General features: G+C 45.5%; 1 pseudogene; it reads left to right on the top strand.

Annotated features, from left to right (window-relative positions):
* The first annotated feature begins 1783 nt into the window (after positions 1 to 1783).
* Positions 1784 to 1881, top strand: LOC135276391 (U6 spliceosomal RNA; annotated as a pseudogene).
* The last annotated feature ends 6414 nt before the right edge of the window (positions 1882 to 8295 follow it).

Here is an 8295-nt window from a genome sequence, read left to right as displayed (position 1 = left end):
CACCTTTTTCCACAGGCATTAAGATGATTCCACTGATTTTTGTTAGTAAAAGAACTATAATCTAAAAAAAAAAAAAAAAAAAAGCTTGCATATATTACAATGAATATAGTCTTTGGGGAATTTAATATAATTTTGTAACAGCCTGAGAAACTCCAGAGGCCCTTGTCAACAGCTTCGATGCTTACTGCTCACCAGCACCAAAAGGGACGTGTCCGTTTCCAACCAAAGGCCCTGCCCAGAGCTGTCAAGGGATCCACCTTGATGGGTCAAACTCTCACAGCTCCCTAGCACGTGGGGCCAAGCACGTGAGCTGTCAGCAGGCCCCAGCACTCTGGGATGCGTGACCTGCTCAAACTTGGAGAGGGCCCTACAGGTCCTTAGAGGAAAATTACAAGCCCCGAGTACACTGGACACGCAATGTTGGCTTGTGATGAAAGCTTAGATGAAGGAGGAAGCCCTTTAGGGGGGTCCTTCTTGTCTTCTGGAGATGCGTGGCTCTAGCCACGTTGCAGCGCAGACCATGGACCAGAGCTCCCAACCTCCTGGTTGGACAGCATGAGGGAGCGTTGGAACATGGGATGTCCGGACTGCCTGACGCACACCAACTGAATCAGAATCTTTAATGTGGTGCTTCTCAGAGGGCCCCCTGGAGCCACGGCAACACTGTCACCTGGGAACCTGTTAGAAATGCACATTCTCAGGCCCCACTTCAGACCCACTGAATTCCGTGGCCGGTCCCAGCGATCTTTGTTCTGACTGTTCTAACAGTCCCCGCCAGGGATTCTGATGCATGAGCAAGTGTGGGACCTAATTAGAAACTGCATTTCTAGCACGTTTCCAGGCAGTGCAGATGCGGCTGCCCTGGGGACCACACTCTGAAAACCACCAGCATCTAACTGTCTAATGGGTAGAGCCGAGCTCTGGGACAGAGTGGGAGAAATTAAAAGCTACCCAGGTGAGTGGCTCTGATGCAGGTGAGAGTTAATCAGCACTTCCATGGACTCTTATCTCATCTGACATGAGACACACACCTGGAGAGGGAGCTCACACAGGTGAGAGTGTTACAGGAGAAGAAATACATCTCCTCAATTTGACCTGTCTGGGATCCCTTTTCATTCCCATAGTACTGCAATTTGGGCTCTCTGGTATGGCAGGATTTACGTTCTAGGTAACATAAATCCTCAGGTGCCTAGCCTGAGAATTTGTTCTGGCAATGTTGAAGCTGGACCTCTATGGGGAGGGGGACCCGATTTTACCCAAAAGTTAATTTTGGGTAAAGATTGGGAGGAGACAGCAAATGGGGAGGAAGAGAAAGAACTGTGAGGAAAGGACTGAAAGATCCAAGGAGCGTCCTCTCTCTCCCTCTCTCTCTCTCTCTCTCTCTTTTAATTGAGTACTGAGAAGGGTGTTATACAAGACTGGATGCAGGAGCTGGGCAAGCTGATCTGCAAAGCAGGAAAGCAAAGGACTGAAAGGAGTTAAAGTGCTCGCTTTGGCAGCACATATATAAAACTGGAATGGAAGCCGGGCGCTGTGGCTCACGCCTGTAATCCCAGCACTTTGGGAGGCTGAAGTGGGCGGATCACTTGAGGCCAGGAGTTTAAGACCAGTCTGGCCAACATGGCGAAACCCAGTTTCTACTAAAAATACAAAAACTGTCCAGGTGTGGTGGTGCCTGCCTGTAATTCCAGCTACTCGGGAGGCTGAGGCAGGAGCCCAGGAGGCACAGGTTGCAATGAGCCAAGATCACACCACTGTGCTCCAGCATGGGTAACAGTGAGACTCTGTCTCAAAAATAAATTTTAAAAACTGGGACAATACAGAGATTAGCATGGCCCCTGAAAGGATGACATGCAAATTCATGAAAAGTTCCATATCAATAAAAATTATTTTTAAAATTTTTTTTAAAGAAATGAGTTAAAAGAGACCCCAAAGGAGTGACAGGGGCTGGAGGCCACAGGCCCACCATGGCAGAAGGTCAGACCTCAGACTTCATCAGGGTGAAAACTTCCTGCACTGAAAAGCCAAACTACAGACTGGGAGAAAATGTTCACAGCACCTGTATCTGAAAAAGGATTTGCATTGCAAACACATAAAGAACCCATACAACTCACTAATAGGAAGGCAAACAATGAAAACTGAGCAGCAGAATGATCTTTCGACACTTCACAAAGGACATGCAAATGGCCAGCACACACAGGAAGAGATGCCCACCCTCAGTAGTCTTCGGGGAGGTGCAGAATGAAACCACAGTAAGATGCTGCCTCTCACCCACAAGCATGGCTGAAACTGAAAAGACGTGTAATATCAAGTGTTGGTTAGAATGTAGGGCAGCTGAAACTCTCCTAGCTCGCTGGCAAGAACTTAAAATAGTACAGGCTGGATGCAGTGGCTCACATCTGTAATCCCAGCACTTCGGGAGGCCGAGGCGGGCAGATTGCTTGAGCTCAGGAGTTTGAGACCAGCCTGGGCAATATGGCAAAACCCCATCTCTACTAAAAATGCAAAAAATTAGTTGGGTGTGGTGGCGCATGCCTGTAATACCAACTACCCAGGAGGCTGAGGTGGGAGAATCACCTGAGCCAGGAAGGTCAAAGCTGCAGTGAGCCATGATCACACCACTGCTCTCCAGCCTGGGTGATGAAGTGAGACCCTGTATCAAAAAATAAAATACCAATAAAATAGTATGACTGCTTGGGAGAACTACTGGCATTTATTTTATTTTTTAAATTTATTTATTTTTTTTTTTTTTTGAGACGGAGTTTTGCTCTTGTTACCCAGGCTGGAGTGCAGTGGCGCGATCTCAGCTCACCACAACCTCCACCTCCTGGGTTCAGGCAATTCTGCCTCAGTCTCCTGAGTAGCTGGGATTACAGGCACGTGCCACCACGCCCAGCTAATTTTTGTATTTTTAGTAGAGACGGGGTTTCACCATGTTGACCAGGATGGTCTCGATCTCTTGACCTCGTGATCCACCCACCTCGGCCTCCCAAAGTGCTGGGATTACCGGCGTGAGCCACCGCGCCCGGCCTTATTTTAAATTTAAACAAACACCCACCATATGACCCAGCAATTCTGTCATGTATTTACTGAAGCGCAATGAAAACATAAGCTCGGCCGGGTGTGGTGGCTCACACCTGTAATCCCAGCACTTTGGGAGGCTGAGGTGGGTAGATCACAAGGTCAAGAGATCAAGACCATCCTGGTCAACATGGTGAAACCCCGTCTTTACTGAAAAAATACAAAAATTAGCTGGGCGTGGTGGCACGTGCCTGTAGTCCCAGCTACTCAGGAGGCTGAGGCAGGAGAATTGCTTGAACCCAGGAGGCGGAGGTTGCGGTGAGCCGAGATCACACCACTGCACTCCAGCCTGGCAACAGAGCAAGACTCTGTCTCAAAAAAAAAAAAAAAAAAAACCATAAGCTCACAAAAAGACTTGTACACAAATGTGAATAGGCATAAGTAGCTAGTGACCACCATAGTGCCATCTGATTTGATTGCTCAAAAGCTTGTGAAAGACGGCCAGGCGCGGTGGCTCACGCCTATAATCCCAGCACTTTGGGAGGCTGAGGCGGGCGGATCACAAGGTCAAGAGATCGAGACCATCCTGGTCAACAAGGTGAAACCCCATCTCTACTAAAAATACAAAAATTAGCTGGGCATGGTGGCGCATGCCTATAGTCCCAGCTACTCAGGAGGCTGAGGCAGGAGAATTGCTTAAACCCAGGAGGCGGAGGTTGCGGTGAGCTGATTGCACCATTGCACTCCAGCCTGGGTAACAAGAGCGAAACTCCAAAAAAAAAAAAAAAAAGCTTATGAAAGTCTACGTTGGAATAATAAGTTGTCTTTTTAAAAAGCTTATATCCAAATGTGCATAGCAGCTTCATTCACAATTGCTAAAAATGGAAACATTTCAAGTAATCCATCAACTAGAAAATGGGTAAACAAAATTCGGTCTCTTCATAGAAAGGGATGATAATAAAAAGATTGAAATTACTAATAGATCCAACAACATAGATGAGTCTTAAAATCACTGTATAAAATAAAAGCTGCCTGCAAAAGAGTGCCTACCATATGATTCCATTTATAAAAAAGTTTTGAACCAGCAGAACTAATTTATAGTTACAGAAAGCGGATCAGCGATGGACTGGGACTGAGGGGACTGCAGTTGGGGGATTAAAACACTCTCTGGGGTGATGGACAGGTGTTATATCTTGTTTAGGTGCTTGCATTTGTCAAAAGTCATCCGTCTGAATGCTTAAAATGTATGGATGAGCTTTATTGTATGTAAATTATACCTCAATAAAGTTGATTTAAAATGAATTGGCTGGGTGCAGTGGCTCACACCTGTAATCCCAGCACTTTGGGAGGCTGAGGCGGGTGGATCACCTGAGGTCAGGAGTTCAACACCAACCTGGCCAACATGGTGAAACCCTGTCTCTACTAAAAATACAATAATAATAATAATAATAATAATAATAATAATAATAATTAGCCAGGCGTGGTGGCATATGCCTGTAATCCCAGCTACTTAGGAGGCTGAGGAAGGAAAATCACTTGAACCCAAGAGGCAGAGGTTGCAGTGAGCCGAGATTGCGCCACTGCACTCCAGCCTGAGAGACAAGGCAAGACTCTGTCTCAAAAATAAATAAATAATACAGTAAATCAAAAATGAAAATATTTTTTAAAAAATAAATGGCAAAATGGCCAGGTGCGGTAGCTCATGCCTGTAATTCCAGCACTTTAGGAGGCTGAGGCGGGTGGATCACGAGGTCAGGAGTTCAAGACCAGCCTGGCCAAGATGGTGAAACCCCGTCTCTATAAAAAAAATAAAATAAAATAAATTAAAATAAAAAATTTTTTTTAAATGGCAAAAAAAGAAAAAAGACAAGAATAAAATAACAAAGAGACTTAGTGGTAAAAATAAATACAACAGTCAAATAAAGAGAGCCCACAGAATGGGAAGAGAAACGGACCGAGGTGAAAACCGTGAAGAGCTGTCGAACTTGTTAGAAAAGGAAGAATGAGCGCAGATGCACAGGCAGCGGTCAGAATGAAGTCCTCTGGTGGTCAAGGAAGTAAGAAGCTTGGCTACCAAAGACAGCAGAGACTCAAAAGAGCCAAGGGAGCCAGCCAGTAAGGTTAACACCTGGAGAGGGCTGTCGGATGGAGCCAGAGTGGAGAAGTCACTCCTGAGAGGCCAGTTCTGGAGGCAGGTTGAGGAGTGATGACGGGCTGAGGGAGCAGAGAGGGTGCCTTCAGCAGCTTTGCCAGGGAGCTTGGGAAGGACAGTGGGCTCCAACAGGAGGCTGCTAGGAGAACCCCCAGGAAAACCCACCTGGTGCCTGAATCTCCCGACACTGTCTTTCACATCTTCATTCCTACACAGGGGTAGATGTTGCTATTTTCAACACTGTGCCGTTTTTCCATAAGGAGTTTATTGTATGTTTGCACTGAGGAAAGCTAGACAAGCTAGATTACAGGTGCCCAGATTCCCAGGGATGCCACTGGCTTGCCCCTCTGAATCGGTCTTTCCCACGTGCCTGCACTGCTGGGGGGAATGTACTTTGGTACGACCTCCATAAGAGCCAGTTTGGCAAAAACTATCAAAACTACGAATGCACACTGGAGGTACAAATACAGCAGGAGGTATTTATTTTACAGAGAAACTTGCACGCGGATGAAACCATGTATGTACTTGGTTATTTCTCGATTCATTATGATGCTGTTTGATCAAAACAGACCCAAATGCCCCTCAACAGGACCATTAGATAAATATTAATATGGGGGTTTTTTTTGAGGGGTAGTTTCGCTCTTATTGCCCAGGCTGGAGTGCAATGGCATGATCTGAGCTCACTGCAACCTCTGCCTCCTGGGTTCAAGCAATTTTCCTGCCTCAGTCTCCCAAGTAGCTGGGATTACAGGTGCCTGCCGCCATGTCCAGCTAATTTTTTTGTATTTTTAGTAGAGACAGGGTTTTACCATGTTTGCCAGGCTGGTCTTAAACTCCTGACCTCTGGTGATCCACCCGCCTCAGCCTCCAAAAGTCCTAGGATTACAGGCATGAGTCACCACACCGGCCTTAACATGTACTAAGTATGTATATTCATCTTAATCTATTCATGTTACCGTAAGAAAATACTTTAGACTGGATATTTTGAAATTTATTTATTTAGAGACAGGGTCTCACTGCAATCTTAAGCAATCCTCCCACCTCAGCCTCCAGAGTAGCTGGGACCACAGGCCCGCACCACCACACCCAGCTAATTTTTTGTGTTTTTGGTAGAGAGGGTTTCACCATGTTCCCCAGGCTAGTCTCGAACTGCTGAGCTCAGGTGATCTGCCTGCCTCAGCCTCCCAGTGCTGGGAGTACAGGCATGAGCCACTGCACCCAGCCTTGAAACTTATTGTATTTATTACAGCTCTCTTGACTGGGAAGTCCAAGATTGAGGCTCCATCACTGCCGCCCGGCAAGGGATGCTCTCTGCCTCCAAGATGGCACCTTGCCGCTGTGTGCTCACGTGCCAGAGGTGGAAGGACAAGGGACTGCTGCCTTCAACCTCCAGCCCTTTCACAAGGTTGGTAATCCCAGTTGTAAGAGAGAGCTCTCACGACTTAATCACCTCCCAAAGGCCATATCTCTTAACACTGGCACATTGGGGATTTCATTTCAACAGGCATTTTGGAGGGGTGCCATCATTGAAACCATAGCAATATTGCATATTTATTATACTTTATTTATAATTTAATATTTATTTTTAAAACTATAGCACATGCATGCAATGGATACTATTCAGGCAAAAAAAAAAAAAAAGAAGAAAAAACAGGATTCTCTCTATATACAGACATCGAAAGCCATCCAAGATATATTATCAAGTGGAAAAAAAAGCAAGATGCATAACAGTCATATGGTACAAAACCTTTTTTTTTCCTTTTCTTTTCTTTCTTTTCTTTTTTTTTTTTTTTTTTTTTTTTTGATAGAGTCTTGCTCTGTCGCCCAGACTGCAGTACAGCCATACAATCTTGGCTCACTGCAATCTCTGCTTCCCAGGTTTAAGCAAGTCTAATGCCTCAGCCTCCCAAGCAGCTGGGATTACAGGCGTGAGCCACCACACCCAGCTAATTTTTTTATTTTTAGTAGAGACAAGGTTTCGCCATGTTGGCCATGCTGGTCTCAAACTCCTGACCTCAAGTGATTCTCCTGCTTCGGCCTCCCAAAGTGCTGGGATTACAGGTGTGAGCCACTGCACCCAGCCTACAGTACAAAATCATTTGTGGGTTTTTTTAAAAAGGTGTGTGTATCAGAGCTGGGAATGGTGTCTCATGCCTGTAATCCCAGCACTATGGGAAGTCAAGGTGGGTGGATCACTTGAGCTCAGGAGTTTGCCCTGGCCAACATGGCTAAATCCCATGTCTACAGAAAAATACAAAAATAAGTCAGGTGTGGTGGTACATGCCTGCAGTTCCCAGGTACTCAGGAGGCTGAGGTGTGAGCGTCGCTTGAGCCCAGGAGGTTGAGGCTGCAGTGAGCTGTCTGTGGCACTGCGTTCCAGCATGGGCGATAGAGCAATACCTTGTCTCAAAAATTTTTAAAAAGGTGTGTATGGGGTAGGGTGTAAAAGAATATATTTGCTTATATACACCCCACCACCACCCCATAAAGTCTTTGCATGTGTTGGGAAGTAAAAATTTTACTCTCTTAGGTGCAATAGCTGGGGGACTGCAAGTTAAGCTGAGAAAAGACAGATTAGCAAGAAAACAGACAGAGTTTAATTACCCAGGCAATGCATGCACGGAAGTGTTCAATGATGGAGTGGTTAGAACTGGGGGTTTATATGCCTTAGAAGGGGAATGGGAGGGCTATCATGGGAAGAACAAATAGGTGTACAAAGGGGGTTTTAGGAGAAGAAGCAGGATATTTTAGAAGTTTGTGTGAGGTTTATTTATGCAGGTGCAAATAGTCTCTGTGTCTTCTTCGTGGCCATGAAACTCCCCTGAATAGATTTGTGGTAGGTTTATTCTTGGTCTCTCTCCTGGAAGTGGAAGCTGCCCCAAAGACAGAATGAATGTATGGCAGTCTTCAGTTCCAAGTGGACCGCACGCAGGGATACACAAGAGATCGATGATAGTGGTTACACATTTGAAAGCCAGGGCATAGAGGGGAATGAGAACCAAGAAGTTGTGAACAGGGACTTGGGAAGACTTTTTTAGAAATCCTTTTTATCTTTATTTTTTAAACTTTAGAAAGATATGAATATATTGCCATTCAAAAAAAAAAAAAAAAAAAAATCTAGG

Source organism: Aotus nancymaae, unplaced genomic scaffold (genome assembly GCF_030222135.1).
Source record: "Aotus nancymaae isolate 86718 unplaced genomic scaffold, 86718_ANA_hifiasm-v0.15.2.pri h1tg000001l, whole genome shotgun sequence".
Lineage (NCBI taxonomy): Eukaryota > Metazoa > Chordata > Mammalia > Primates > Aotidae > Aotus > Aotus nancymaae.
Note: the sequence above shows the minus strand (reverse complement) of the source record. Positions and strands in the feature narration are given on the sequence as shown.